The sequence below is a fragment of the Coptis chinensis genome, chromosome 4, assembly GCF_015680905.1.
Source record: "Coptis chinensis isolate HL-2020 chromosome 4, ASM1568090v1, whole genome shotgun sequence".
NCBI classification, from domain to species: domain Eukaryota; kingdom Viridiplantae; phylum Streptophyta; class Magnoliopsida; order Ranunculales; family Ranunculaceae; genus Coptis; species Coptis chinensis.
The window spans coordinates 19,261,642-19,278,017 of record NC_141459.1 but is presented as its reverse complement, the minus strand read 5'-3'; the positions used below and the strand labels follow the sequence as shown (position 1 = coordinate 19,278,017).

Below are 16,376 nucleotides of genomic sequence, written 5' to 3'. Positions count from 1 at the left end.
AACCTTAAAGAATATTTAACTAGAAATCGAAAACCGGATGTAACTACATCGAACTACCCTCAAAGCATAAATAACTGGAAATTGATTGGAAACTAGATGTGAACTAACTTCGAAAAGTAATTAACGGGAAATCAGAAACTGGATGCAGATGTATTAAACTAACTTCAAAGAGTAATTAACGGAAAATTAGAACCTTAATGCAAATGCAATTAACTAATCTCAAAGAGTCATTAACGAAACATTGAAAACTAGATGGAACTGCACTGAATTAATTTTAATGAATAACTAACGGAAAATCGTAAACTTGGTGCAACTGCACTAAACTAACCTCAAATAATAGTTAACGGGAAATCAAAAACTTGATACAACTACATTGAATTAACCTCAAAGAATAATTAATGAAAAATCGAAAACTAGATCCAACTACATACATTGAACTAGCCTCAAAGAATAATTAACGTAAAATTAGAAACTTGATGCAAATGCATTGAACTAACCTCGAAACATAGTTGTATTATATATAGGGAGAATATAATATCTCGACAAGTATAGTTTTGCATTTTAAGTAGTACTTATTATAATTATTTTATTATGATTGAGAATGTCTTGCTATTTAAGTAGCTTCAATATCATCATCTTATACATTGAGCATTCTCACAAAATTTCAATCAAACTTCTATTATTAAACATAACAACCAAAATAAATCGATAGGTTTTACCAAGATTTGGTGCTTTCGTTTGATAGAGAGTGGTGCAAAAAATTTAAACAATTGATTAATATAATTTTCATATCTCATAGCTATGAATAGTTGCTAATATTTTTTAGAATAATTTAATATAACGACACCCGTTCGTAGGACGGGTTCGAAAGCTAGTATATTATAATATGTATTTTACATGATGGGTCGGTTCAGATTGGGTTTGGGACTAAATTGACGACTGAACCGACTCTATCACTTTTCACATATAATTAACCAAACCGAACCAGCTACTAAATATAACAGACCCAAAACCGACTAGTTCAATTCAGTTCGGTTAGTTTTATCGGTTCGGTGGTTTTAGGCACACTCCTAGCTCTGCCTAACAAAAATTGGCATCATAGCAATTGTAAAAGTCACTTACCACTTCTAAGGAACCCATTCTTTTTAAAAAAAATTCGATATATTAAAACCACTTCATATCTTTTTTTTTGAAACAGTTAATAGGGTTGGTTATGTTTCCACTTACATCTAATATCCCTCCTCTTGATCTCATCTTGATCTCAAGTATCCCTCCTCTTGAGCATTTTACGTGTAATATCCCTCCTCTTGATATTACATGTTTCCACTTACATGTAATATCCCTCATCTTGATCTCATCTCCCCTTGATCTCCTCTTGATATCTGTTAAGATGAGATCAAGAGGAGGGATATTACATGTAAATTGTTCATCGAGGGAAGAAGTTAAGTTGGCTAGATAGTCAGCGCTTCTATTCACCTCTGTGTAGACATGGCTGAATTTTACATCTAACAAAAGAGTAACTAATTCTCCTATTGCCCCAACTGTATTCATATAGTACCAAGGTGCTCCCTCTTTCCCTGTTAGAATTTGTAGGAGTAACATGAAGCTCAGAATTATGGGTGTATTCAATACTCCAAATATAAGGGTAATTGATCTATGGTGGATTCCGTAACAGATAAATAGGAATTGCTAGCTGTACCTCGTTAAAAAGACTTCCGTGGAATTAACCATTCATTCCGTTTATTTTAGAAAAAAAAAATTATGTTCAAGTAAACGTAAATATATATGGCATGGTTAAGTTACAGGAGTCTATCCATTTTGTGTTGCTCTTTTTGAGTTAGAACAAACTTGTATCTTGCTTAGTTGATTCTGCAGGCATATCGAGAGGCCGACTCCTATTGTCTTCAGTTCTTGGTATAAAACTGATGTTCTATTCCCTCCCCCTGTGAAAGTGAAAAGGACTTGACCATTTTCATCCACTGCTAAGCCACCATACCCGACTCTTTGCTTGGTCACATAACCGTCAGTGTTAAGCTTTATGTAACTCGAGGGGTGGAAGCTTCCACTTACAGATTGTTGGAACCTTGATCATGTACTTTACTTGAATGTCAAGTCTTGTCAGTAAGCTCCTGATTTCTGGCGTGTCAATCACATTGTCTATCTTGATGCTAAGATATACTTTCATTTATCTAAGGATGGTTTTGGCAAGGCATTGCCATGTGACGGAGTGGTGCTGAAATCTCCTTGCATTCCTCTCTGACCATATATGACCTATGGTGGCACAGACATATGCTTTTTATCACTTCAGCTTTTGGAGTCTTCTTCCTGCATATGTTGATGACAAAACACCATTCTGAGTTTGAGTTCTTCACTGCTCTCGCCAGACCCAGTGCCAACTTCACTTTTAACCATACTCTTTTAGAGTAATCACAGTCAAAGAATAAATGCTTTGAATTTTCTCTTTCTCCATTACAAAAACAACATTGAGAAGGGGTCAGAACCTTTTTTTGTACATAAACCTATCTCGTGTAGGCAAACTTCCCGAGATCAATTGCCATCCATTAAAATAATGTTTTGGTATCACACTAAAAGATGCTATCCGAAGAGACTAGAATTATCTATGACCGGGTACTCTTTTTTGCATTATTACTTTGATTGTTAAGGTCTCTTTATTTATCCGGAGGGATCTGTTTACCATGATTTTTTGGTTTATACCACGCCCCTTTACAAGATGAGTTAAAAACTAATACTTTGTGGATATGATCTCCTAACTATAGATAGATTTTCCACAAAAATTTGGCTCATTTGGAAATCTCTAACCTATTTAAAAATTGTTCACAACTTTAATTTTTTTTTAACGGCCCAGATTTTTTGATTTTGCAATTATCTTTTGATATTGTTAAACATCATCAAATGAGCTGAAATTTTGTGGAGGTGATTTTCATGGTTTGTTGGACATATCCACAAAAAATTAGGTTATAATTCGTCTTGTAGGTGAAGTTGTGGGCAATGGTATAAACCATGGTATGAAAACCATGGTATATATATATATATATATATATAGTCATTATCTTAAAAGTAGCTACTTAAGTTAACTTTAAAATAAGTACGTAAGTAAAATTTCACCTACAAAATGAATTTAAACCTATTTTTTTGTGGATATGATATACTAAATATTAAGATCATCTCTACAAAATTTCAGCTCATTTGGAAACCTCTAACATTGGCCAAAAACAATTACAAAAATTCAACATTTCTAGACCGTTAGATTTCTTTTTAAAGATGACAACAATTTTTATCTATGTTAGAGGTTTCCAAATGAACTAAAATTTTGGTAAGATAATCATTATGGTGAGTGCTTCATAACCACAAAAAATTAAGTTTGAATTCATTTTGTAGGTGATGTTTTACGTATGTACTTATTTTAAGTTAACTTAAGTAGCTACTTTTTAGAGAATTATATATATATACTAGAATTTAACCCGTGGCTATGCCACTCAAGTCATTATGGATGTAAAAATTACATCTAGTCTTCGTGGAGGCGATAAAAAATTGCATATGTTTCCAAATAATCGTACAGAATTGATCTAACTTGAATGACATTTTTACAATACGAATGTATAGTAATGTTCTCAGCTTGGCCAGAGGCATTGTAATGTTCCCACCACTTCTCATGCCACTCATCACCCATTCTATGCTTCCCCCACTTGTCTGCAGTTTTCTCCATATATAGACTAAGAGTTAACGATAAAAAAGTGATATAATCAGCCCTACCTTACTCACAAACTTCCATTTATCTCATGAGTAAAACTATATCATATATGGGAATAAAATGGCTTATTAATGTTATTATCTTTATTATAGGCCATAAAACTTACCTTAAGTCCATAAAGCTCAAGCAAGCACTTCATCTGCAAATCTTCACCTTTACTTGGAGGCAACTCTATCTGTTTCAAAGTTATGTGTAACTTAGTCATTAACATAGAATACATACATTAATGGCTGCAAAGATGACAAAGCTCGGTCTCCAAGACGTGGGCTGACAAAATTAAGGTCCTCCTGCAATCCTTTTAGTGGTGGATAATAAGAGTCGATGTACTGAACCAACCTGCAGTTGAAAAATGATAAAACTAACAACATCTTATAAAAAATATAGTATGAACCAAAAGGAACCTTTCAATGTGAAGTGTCCATGATTAAGTTTATTCATGGCTTATTCGTTATGTAACAGGACATGATTCTCACTACAAATATATTCATTGATTGGTGTGAGTGATGATTGACACCTCTATATGAGGTATCTGGGGCTCTGGGCATGTGACGTGGGACAGGATAGTCAATAGTGGCGATGATTCTCGTGTATAAAAAATGGACCTGACCAACAGCTCTCGCTTAGGAACTATCGAAGGTTATGTGTCTGTGATCTTGAGTTCATCAAAGTTTCGTGCACCTGGGCCAACACAGTTACTTGTTCTTAGATCCCAAGCCAGAGGTTAGGAATTAGGACTTACTTTCAGCCCTGGTCCCAGATAGAAACCTAGCCAATAAAGCCTATAAGTCTATAACTTCCAACTATGCCAATCACTTCCATGTCCCTAAAACCCTTGCTTGGGCGCCAACGTTGGCACTAATCTATCTACTTCTTACGTGTGTGGAACTTTGGGCAAAACACTTGAAACTCGTAAATGCACCTGGCCTTTGAGGCTTTGAGGACGAGGGAATGCTTTGTTAATTGATGCATCCTCCATTTGCTTGGTTTTTTTTGAGACCTATGTTTTTAATGTTTCGTTTTGTTTTGTTGTTGTTTTTTCCCCTCGAAAAAAAAAAAAGGAAATACTGTGCTAAAAAAAATAGATGTTGAGAGTCAGGCTTCAATGCTTCTAAAGCGTGAGAGCTTCATATAGCCTTGGATATATATCATATGGCCCAGGTAAAAACTTCTTCGGATATATATCATATGAGATATAATCAGGTAAAAGCTTCTTCGATATATATCATAGGAGATATAATCCTGTGGATATATATCCGATTATATCTCATATGATATATATCCCGTGGATATATATCCCAATGAAGATATGAGATATAATTTGAGATATAATTTAATATATATATATATATATATATATATATATATATATATATATATATATATATATATATATATATATATATATATATATATATATGAGGATTAATATACTGTACTGTATTAACTGTTAGCCGGTATTAACTGTTAGCCGTCCGATGTAGGCTTCACACAAAGAGCTTAAAGACCAAGCTGTTCAATGCTTGCTTCAATGCTTCTAAAGCGTGAGAGCTTTCTATAGCCTTGGATATATATCATATGAGATATATCATATGGCCCAGGTAAAAGCTTCTTCGGATATATATCATATCAGATATAATCAGGTAAAAGCTTCTTCGGATATATATCATATGAGATATAATCCTGTGGATATATATCCGAATGAAGATATGAGATATAATTTAATATATATATATCTATGAGGATTAATATACTGTACTGTATTAACTGTTAGCCGTCCGATTAATATATATATCTATGAGGATTAATATATCATAGCCGTCGATATATCTTGTTGTAGATAATCGCTAGTCAGTCCGATGTAGGCTTCACACAAAAAGAGCTTAAAGACCAAGCTGTTTTCTTCTAAAGCGTGAGAGCTTTATATAGCCTTGGATATATATCATATGAGATATATCATATGGCCCAGGTAAAAGCTTCTTTGGATATAAATCATATGAGATATAATCATGATATATATCATATGAGATATATCATATGGCCCGTAAAAGCTTCTTCGGATATATATCATATGAGATATAATCCTGTGGATATATATCCGAATGAAGGTATGAGATATAATTTGAGATATAATTTAATATATATATCTATGAGGATTAATATACTGTTAGTCCGATATATCGATCAGATAACTGTTAGTCAGTCCGATGTAGGCTTCACACAAAGAGCTTAAAGACCAAGCTGTTTTCTTCTAAAGCGTGAGAGCTTTATATAGCCTTGGATATAAATCATATGAGATATATATCATATGAGATATATCATATGGCCCAGGTAAAAGCTTCTTCGGATATAAATCATATGAGATATAATCATGATATATATCATATGAGATATATCATATGGCCCAGGTAAAAGCTTCTTCGGATATATATCATATGAGATATAATCCTGTGGATATATATCCGAATGAAGATATGAGATATAATTTGAGATATAATTTAATATATATATCTATGAGGATTAATATACTGTACTGTATTAACTGTTAGCCGTCCGATTAATATATATATCTATGAGGATTAATATCTTAGTTAGCCGATGGATGATCAGATATTAGCTAGTCAGTCCGATGTAGGCTTCACACAAAGAGCTTAAAGACCAAGCTAATATACTGTCTTCAACTATTAATTGTTAGCCGTCGATTAATATATATATCCATGAGGATTAATATATCATTAGCCGTCGATATATTGGATCAGTATTAATCATAGTCAGTCCGATGTAGGCTTCACACAAAGAGCTTAAAGACCAAGCTGTTTTCTTCTAAAGCGTGAGAGCTTTATATAGCCTTGGATATATATCATATGAGATATATCATATGGCCCAGGTAAAAGCTTCTTCGGATATAAATCATATGAGATATAATCATGATATATATCATATGAGATATAATAAGGTAAAATCTTCTTCGGATATATATCATATGAGATATAATCCTGTGGATATATATCCGAATGAAGATATGAGATATAATTTAATATATATATCTATGAGGATTAATATCTTTATCTTGTATTAATCTAATCCGATTAATATATATATCTATGAGGATTAATATATCTTGTTAGCCGTCGATGTACCGATCAGATTAACTGTTAGTCAGTCCGATGTAGGCTTCACACAAAGAGCTTAAAGACCAAGTTGTTTTATTATATATACTAGAATTTAACTTTTATAGCTCATGCTTTTTGCTTTTACAAAAGTGCATTAAATATTATTTTTACAATATTCAATTTCATGTTAAACAACTATTTTAAGTATCTCAAAAAAAAAAAAAAAAATATATATATATATATATATATATATATATATATATATATATATATATATATATATATATATATATATATATATATATATATCTGCACATATAATCCTCAGCACCGATATTGATAAAACAAAAACATGACTACTTTGATAAACCTTCTCGATTCGTCTTCACCATATGACAAAAGATCATTCCTAAGGAGCATTATCAAACCGTTTTTTTAGTTAGACAATCGGCCTTGGTTCTTCTATTGATATGCATTTAGCCGTTTGACTGCATGTCATTTATCAAACCGAAGAGACACTGCTATATCCCACAAACAGGAGTAGTTGGACTTGGTACCCTTCTGAAGCCGAAAATGGATATGTCAGAACGTATCTTACGTAGCTGTTGGCTTTGCAAGTTATTGAAAAACTAAGCATCATATCTTAATTAAATGACTGACACACAGTCATCGTTGTGCTAACTTTATGTATTTTTCATACTTGCACAACATTATAGGAGGAGTTCTAATAATTGTTGGTCTTTATATGGTCACTTAGCTTGGGAACCTACAGAGAAAGAAGATTGGCAATTACCTACTTAAATTGGGACTCTGAACCCCTTCTTCACAGGGATCCCCCGATTGGCAAGGCTCCATACCGTAAATGACACATGTTCTCGGGGACCTCCACCACATTACCCCCGTGAGTCGGATTGATATATCATCCTTGGACTTGGTTATTCCACTCCAGATACTACAATGGAATCTTACTATTATTATTATGCCGTTAGACTTGGTGTGTGTTTGGAATTATCCTGAGATATATCATGTATATCTGGTAGATTTAGGATTTAAGATGTGATGCACATAGCAGTTAACTCTAAAAGAGTTGCCTCTGTTAATCTGTTATATATCCGCTTGATTTTTACATTACATGCCACCGAAAGTAACCGGATTTGGTAGTTGGTTTAAAAGGGAATGAGGTTTTATTACTATTATTTTTTGATAATAAAGGGAATGAGGTCTACCCATGGTACAAAAACAGACTTTATTGAATTTGTGCTAGTGGTTTGATATATGTTAATTTGCATGTTGGTTTATTGGCTTGTAGTGAAAAACGAAAATCCGTTAAGGCTCGGTTTACCCAAGTTTTCCAATTGTTGCAAATCATGCACTCATGGGAAACTTATGCACCTCAAGAAAACGTGTAAATAGAAAGAACTTCGATCGACCAATTAAGTCTTGAATCCGATTCAAAGGTGTGAACTGCGAAGTGTCAATTGTGCACATGTTTTTTCCCTAATAGATGAACTTTGGAGTAACTTGATGTGAACTTTGGAGTAACTTGATATAAAGTTCTATTAACGTTTTGTGTACCCGTTGCATAGATGATTTCGGCAATACGGCAGAGATGGATAACTTGAGCTTCGTTAAAACCCTTGGAGAAAGCTGCGTGCAGACTTCTTTTCTAATTCCCTTATTAATTATATTAATGCCTCTAGCTATAATCTATACTTCATTGATTGGTGTGAGTGATGATTGACACTTCTATATGATTTTACTTACCCAGGACTTGTGCTTTGTGGTAATTGGATAGTGATTCCACTACTTCAATTTCTTGTTTGAGTCAGGCTTAATGCTTCTAAAGCGTGAGATTCACTTACTACCGGAGCTAAACTTTGAGCTTTGTATATACTAATTGGAATGAACTTAGATTAGATTTATATAGCCTTGGATCCTGTGGATATATATCCGAATGAAGATATAGATTAATATCAATCAGTATCTTTAAGTACTTTCCTAATTGGTATGAATCAGTATCTTTGAGTAGTTTCCTAATTGGAATCAACTTATTACGTGGATATTTCGATGGGGCAGGCGCAGGTCTATATAGAAGATGAGTGCGGGACTCTCTATATCCTGGTATTTCAAGTATCGGCTTGTGCTTTGTGGTAATTGGATAGATTTTATGTCAGTTTGGATAGATTTATATAGCCTTCCCGTGGATATATATGAGATATAATCCTGTGGATATATATCGGAATGAAGATATGAGATATAATTTAATATATATATTAACTATCTATGAGCCGCCGATGTAATTGATCAGATTAAGCTGTTAGCCGTCAACCGATGTAGGCTTCACACAAAGATCCTGGACTCTCTATTATCCTAGGACTCTTCCCGACTCTCTATCTCAAGTATCGGGCTTGTGCTAGATTTTACGTCGGATAGATTTATATAGCCTTCCCGATGGATATATACCCGTGGATATATATGAGATATAATCCTGTGGATATATATCGAATGAAGATATGAGATATAATTTAATATATATATTAACTATCTATGAGCCGTCGGATGTCTTCGATCAGATTAACTGTTAGTCAGTCCGATGTAGGCTTCACAAAAGAGCTTAAAGACCAAGTTGTTTTATTATATATATATATATATATATATATATATATATATATATATATATATATATATATATATATATATATATATATTCCCTCATGCAGAAAATAATTTTGATGGATATGATATATGTGTTTTAGAGGTTGGCACACGGGACGCAAATTGTTATCTTCTGAGAATCCGTATAACCCCTTTTGAATTTTCGATATTCCTTGCTTTTGGTAACGACACAGTAACCAACACAGTAGTGATAGTACACCAATTTTTAATTGTGGTTCTCTTTTGCTACTTATCTTCGGTTTCTTTTTCTATGACAGGTTCATGTGATATGCTCGAGAGAGACAATGTTAATATTCGTCATAGGTGAGCGGGTGGACTACAAGTGCACCCAAATCAAACTAAGAAGTAAGAAGTAGTGGTAACCAACGATATCGCCAAGAGAAAGCAAGTTGGATAAAATGAGATATCTGCAACATAACTTAGATGCTCAATGGCATTTAATGACAATATCACAGTCAACCAAGGTGCTCCTACGAATAGAAAAACACTCCAAATGTCGTTGACCTCAAAAGCATATCCCTTGTGTTTTAATTTTTTAATCACTCATTATGAGAACTAGGGATTTTAATTCATCATGTTGATTGGGCTAAGTGTAAAAAAACAGCCACCCCTGGTCAGAAGAAATTCCATCAACTCACTTTGAGGGGCAAGATCATTAAAGTTTCTTATATCTGATTAACTATACACCATACCCTCATTTGCTCTCATCTGGAAATCTTAAAAAAACATAATCTACCCGCAAGCACCAAGGCATCTCACTACAGAGAGCGCAAGCAGTATTTAATTCAACAAAGAAAATTTCAAGGGTTTTAACCAATGGAAAGGCCATAGACACTGGTGAATGCCTTACGAGGGTCAACCCTAATCCAACTCCGAATAGATACAAAGAAAGAACCAATCTCTGAAAACACCTGAAAATTATACTTAACCCACTGAACAACGAACCTCTTGGTGCTCCTATGGATCCCGAAACTCTCAATCAAATTTAGGAATTCTCCAAATATCGTTAACCTCAAAAGCATCCCCCTTTAGGGACTTTAATCACTCATTATGAGAGCTACGGATCCCCTCATCTACACAAGTAAATGTCTCCATTAATAGTTGCCACAAATTAAGCAAATTATTTGTTTTCTCCATACTGTAATAATGTAATATCAACGAAAAAAAATCACTATATAATACTTGTATATAAACTACACTAAGTGGTCCATCAAAACAGAGAAGTTCCAACAGCAAAACAAAAACACCAAAATATTGAGGGCACTAACACATATCATTATAATATCATAGGGAAGTGGCTGGACTAATTGGCATTTAAATAAGTGAACTGAAGTTAAACCAAGAACCGCGTGGAGGTAACCAACAGCACCACTAGCAAAGAATTAGATAAACTTTTTTTACTTGAAATGAGACATCTGCAACACAACAACAGAGCATATCTCTTTGAAAAACTTAATCCAATATGGTCAGGATTACAAGATGGGATTCAATTCGACTAAGGATTACATATACATGGTATTCAACCAGAGCTATATGGTCCTTACAATCTCTCCAAACGCTAGAAAGTTGATAAATTGATAGGCAATCAAAGTCAAAGAAAGAAGACCAGCTATTAGGGCTACAGCTCAGTTCTCATATGTAAGTCATCAAGAAATTAGTAATGCACAGCAAGCGCATTATGGAAGAAATGTGTAATTAAATGGACTCTCAAAGACTTAACATCAAGGTGTAGAAAAAAACACTTTAGTTACCAAGAAATGGAAACCAGTACCAAGTAAAATTTTGTAGTGATTAGACCTTGCTATGAGTGACTCATTGTTCTTCTTACAGAAAAGGCTTCTAGACCTGGCTGCTCTATTATGCTTAAAACAACTGATACAAAGTGGTCAGGATCAAGAAGCATGAACTGCTAAATGCTAATTGGCCTAAGGCACAAGAGCATAATAGTATACCATTCATAATATAGTAATCTCCCTTGGAACCATAATTATCTATGAACTATAAATAAAGGAAGTAACTAAAGTTTGTTACATAGCTGATTCTAAAATATGCACACCAAGATTGGCGACCCTGTAATCTGTGATAGGCAATTTGCAATATCCAATCTAGAGAAGACAGCATCATCATGTTAATTGGAGTAGTAATTAAAGTTAAAGTGATATCATCCATCCACACACAATCCATAAAAATTCCAAAAAGACAAACCCGGCACACTGAAATATAAAGTAGTAATTAAGCGAAATCCCAAAGGAGATCGTCGACACGGACACAACATAATTATTATTTATAAGCTGCTAACATGTAGATCGAAGATGACGATCAGGTGGCGGCATCAACCTTCTTTTCCTCCGCAACCTTTTCCTTCATCGCCTTACGACTAGCTTCAAACTTCGCAATCTTTTCCACCATCGCCTTATGACTATCTTCAGCCCTCTTCTGGTCAATGCGACGTTTCCATTCTGGTTTCGGCAATTTCTTTGGAAGACGAATTGCGGGAAGCGAAGAATAAGATGAACAATGAGTTCGTGTACCAAAAGCCTGAGCTACTGCTGCTGAAGATTTTCTACCAAACATGGCTGTTGCTGTTCGAAGAGATTGGATCATCATCATCGAAAGGAGTCGACCGAATAAGTGGCTTTGTAAATTAGGGCAAACTTTATAAACCCTAGACTGTGTTATTTACGCCCACTTTCCTGGGCACCCAACAAAATTGATTTGTAATTTGAAAAAAGTTTATTGGGCTGGAAAACAGTTTAAATAAAAGGCCCATTGGTTGAACCCAAAAAAACGTGCTTGGAATCCTTGGATTGTCTCTAAGTTCCGTCAATTGCTTTTTGTTTCTCTAAGAAAAATGCAATAATGCGGAACCGTTCTTGCCTTATTTTACCGCTAATATCATATACACACTCAGCGGAGGGGATCCAGGGACTTACAATTTCACTCAAGAAGATCTTGTGAAATCCATTTGGTTCCAAAGTAAATTGTGATATTGGTTTTCCCCCGTTCAAGAAGTCAATTAAACCGGCATGTGACGATAAAGATGCTATGTATAGGGGTGTGCATGGTACCCGAAATCAAAACAATTTATAGCGGTTTTAGTCTGGGTTCTAAAATGTTAGACCAGTTAAAAGTGGGTATTCAAGAATAGAATCGATAACTAACCAAAATCATTAGATCTGAACAACAAAAAACCGATGGGTATCTAAACTGAAACCGGAACTGATTATTATAATTTTGTTATATAAACTTTAATATTATATTACACTAAATAAAAACAAACCCAAACATTATAATATATAGTTTTTGTTTGTTAGGTATAATAGTTTACTAAATATATATAGTATAATAGTGAATGTGTGTTATTAAATGCATGTTTTACAATGTTACATTAAACATGTATATTATTATAAATGTTAATAATAATGTTAACGTCCACGTGTATACTATAACTTAACTAATACAATGTATAAATTAACTAATAAATGTGTACGTGTTTGATATATTACACGTGTATATATAGGATATGATAATGAATACGTATAATATATATAGTATAATGTACACATGTTCGATTTAAAATACACTCGTGCGCAATTTATGAAATCTATTTAAAGTTTGTAGATAACTTTCAAATACTATTAAATTTAGGACCATTACTTCTTAGGAGAGGATAAAAATATCGGTACGTGGCAAGTGTTATTGTCACACTAAAACCAACTTTTATATTGATTACGTAATAAAAATCAATAATAATGTATAATCCGAGAAGGAACCAAAATCGATTATGAAACCGAAACCAGTAAGAACCGAACCGAAACCGACCCATGAACACCCTAATGCTATGAGTTAATAACTAAATATATACTAGTATTTGCGCACGTGACTCTGTATGTTTTTTAATTACCATGGGACTAGTAACATATGTATATACTAGCTTGTAGACCCGTGCATACGCACCGGCTCTTTTGAAAATATTTAGATTTTTTTTAGAAAATTAGGACTACCGTTTTAGTCGCTAACCCGTTTTAATTTTCTAACAAATTATTTTAAATGAAATTTTAATTAAGTTTTAAAAACTCATTTTTTCAATTGGGAGAGAGGTCATGTTTTAATAGGAGAATAACTCCCATTTTAATTACAGAGAATAGGCTTGAAGCCCAATGTTCCAATTTAATTACGAAAAAAAGACACAACTTTTTATAATTATATCAAAAGCCTATCCGGTCCATTTGTTGGCAATATTACACAATTGTCCCTTAAGCAGAAATCAAAACTAGACAAATATGCAACATTCATGTTGCAGTCAACAACATATGCAAATTTCAAAACCGTAACCCTAGTTCCCCAAATTAAACCCAAATTTCGAAATGAAGAACCCTAATGAAGAAAAAAGAAAAGATTAAAACGATAATGTGCAAGCAAACACAAGATCTACTACAAAAAAAGGAGAACAAGAGGGCAAAAAGGTTAGATACCAAATTTCATTGATAGTTTCACAATTTTGATATATTAGGATTTTCCTTTTATGAAAAATTGGTTAAAGTGTGTTGAATGTATTCACTGCAACATGCATGAGTGTTGCATCGAATATACTTGAATTTTCATTTACACTGTCACTTACCACTGCAATATGGATGTTGCACTGTCAAATCTCAATGCAACATGGATGTTGCAGTGTCAAATCCCACTTTAACATGAGTATTTTGGGTCGAATGCAACATGAGTGTTGTTTGAGGTTTAAATTGGTGATGTTTGTTTGAGTTTTGAGGCATGTTTTCCACTAAAACATCCATGTTGCAGTAAAAAAAGCACACTGCAACATTCATGTTGCAATATTCAGTCGAATGTTGCAGTCGTAGTCGTAATTGGTTGAAACAAGCTACTAATTCATTAGTTTTCTTTCAGGTTACGCAGCAAGGGAATGCCGCTAAATCTAAACTGAGCCTTCCGAAACAAACTAAAGATGCAACTACCTCAACGAGCGAAAACCCAAAAATGAAAGGCAAAGAAAAGATAGAGGTGAAAGGTAAAGAAAATTTGGTGAAAAGCAAGTTGTTGAATTATAGGTCCAGTTTAAAGTCAATGATTGAGATTATGGATTTGATTAGAGCCGATATAACGAAAGTGCATAAGGAAAAAATGATGGATACACCTTTTGCAAATCTTTTTAGTGTGTTTATTGAAAATAGGGTGAATGTTAAAACCACAATAAAAGCAAATATTGATGTTTGGTCAGTTTTGAAGACATACTCGGGAGTAGATGATGGGTTTAGTGTTGGGGTAAGATTGTTAGATTTACCTCGGAAGATGTTGCATTGATTTTTGGGTTACCTTTGGTAGGGGAAACTGTGGTGTTGTATCCAAAAAATATAGGAAAGAGTAACTTGTCGGAGTTTATGAAGACCTACTTTGGAGGAGAGGACGAAATCAAATTGTTAGGAGTAAAGAGTGAGATTACAAGTGTTGTGAAGAAGATTGGGATGGAAGATGATTTTGTGAGGTTGATGTCCCTATACTTGACTACGAAAATCTTCTTTCCGAACCCAACAAGAATCAATTGGTCTTTTGTTCCTCATATTGAAGATTTGAATGGGATGAGAAGAATCTCGTGGCCAAAAGTAATCCATGCGGAGTTGATGGACCAGATAAGACGTAAAAGCGACAAGCTCTCGACGGTTTCTGGTTGTGTTGTTGCACTTTTGGTAGGTTTCATTTTATTTTGCAAATGAATTTTGTTTCTAATACAATCCCTATTGCTAATACTTTTGTTTCAAATTGCAGTATTGGTTGTGTGAGCATACAAAGATAATCACACCAATAAATGGATTTGAATATGCTGAGCCTAGAGTTTGTAGGTGGAGCTTGGACGAACTCAGAGAAGCCATGGAGAAGTGTCCTCCTCTAAAAGAGATGGATCCAGAAAATGTAAGTGTCAAGGTTATCCACTGCAACACTGCAATATGGTCAAATACCACTGCAACATGGATGCTGCACTGTAAACTCATACTGCAACATGGATGTTGCACTATAAACTCATACAACAACATAGATGTTGCAGTGTAAAATGCCACTGCAACATGGATGTTGCACTGTAAACTCACACTGCAACATCCATGTTGTAGTATTACATTGACATCAAATAAATGAGATTGCATGTTAGTTTTGAATCTTAATTGTGTTTTTTGTGCATCATTTTCAGGTATTAGTCAAATTGGGCACTAAATCAAGCAAGGACGAAAAATTGTTAGATCTAAACTTCAAAGTTGAGAGAGAAGTTATTTCAAATGAAGAAGCCATGCGAATTGAAAATGAAAATCTGAAAAGGCTAATTGATGAATTGAGAGATAATCAGAAGAAGGACAAGGAAGAGATCGAAAATATCAAGAAGGAGGTCAAAATTTTGGATGAGGAGAATAAGAGAATGAAGGAGGAGAAGCAATTAGAGATTGTGCGGCACGATGATAGTGCTGTGCAAACTGAAGAGGAAAATCAGATTGGCAAGAGAGGGCTGGAAACAAAAAAGAATGAAGAAATAGGTTAATTGGTCAAAAGGCTAAAGAAGAGAACAATATTGGAAACAAGAAAGAAGAAAAAACTTAAGGACGGTGATAACAAGAGCCCCAAAAAGAGGAGAAAGGCCGAGAAGAAAGAAGTATATGCCATACCTATAACTGTGGATGAGTGGCCTACTCCAATAGTGGACCCAATGTCATTAAAAATGCCTGGTGTCACTACAAGCATGGCATGGCCTTATTTGGAGAAAAATGAGAAAAAGATAGTTGAGCAATTTTTCAAGAATGCAAAACCAGAGTAAGTAA

The 16,376-nt window shown here is 34.1% G+C and overlaps 1 protein-coding gene and 1 pseudogene across 2 annotated transcripts in view; one reads left to right on the top strand and one right to left on the bottom strand.

The window, feature by feature from the left end:
- Nucleotides 1-10,104: 10,104 nt before the first annotated feature.
- The window catches only part of LOC147502386 (S-adenosyl-L-methionine-dependent methyltransferases superfamily protein), a 90,709-nt gene continuing 84,437 nt past the window's right edge, over nt 10,105-16,376 (bottom strand). Inside the window, exon 4 of the transcript XR_015221692.1 lies at nt 10,105-10,631. The gene's annotated coding sequence lies outside the window, so the exon portion shown is untranslated. The remainder of the gene's footprint in view (nt 10,632-16,376) is intronic.
- The window catches only part of LOC147502392 (SNW/SKI-interacting protein A-like), a 36,588-nt pseudogene continuing 36,488 nt past the window's right edge, over nt 16,277-16,376 (top strand). The window contains exon 1 of the transcript XR_015220908.1: nt 16,277-16,368. The product of XR_015220908.1 is annotated as an SNW/SKI-interacting protein A-like (transcript). The remainder of the gene's footprint in view (nt 16,369-16,376) is intronic.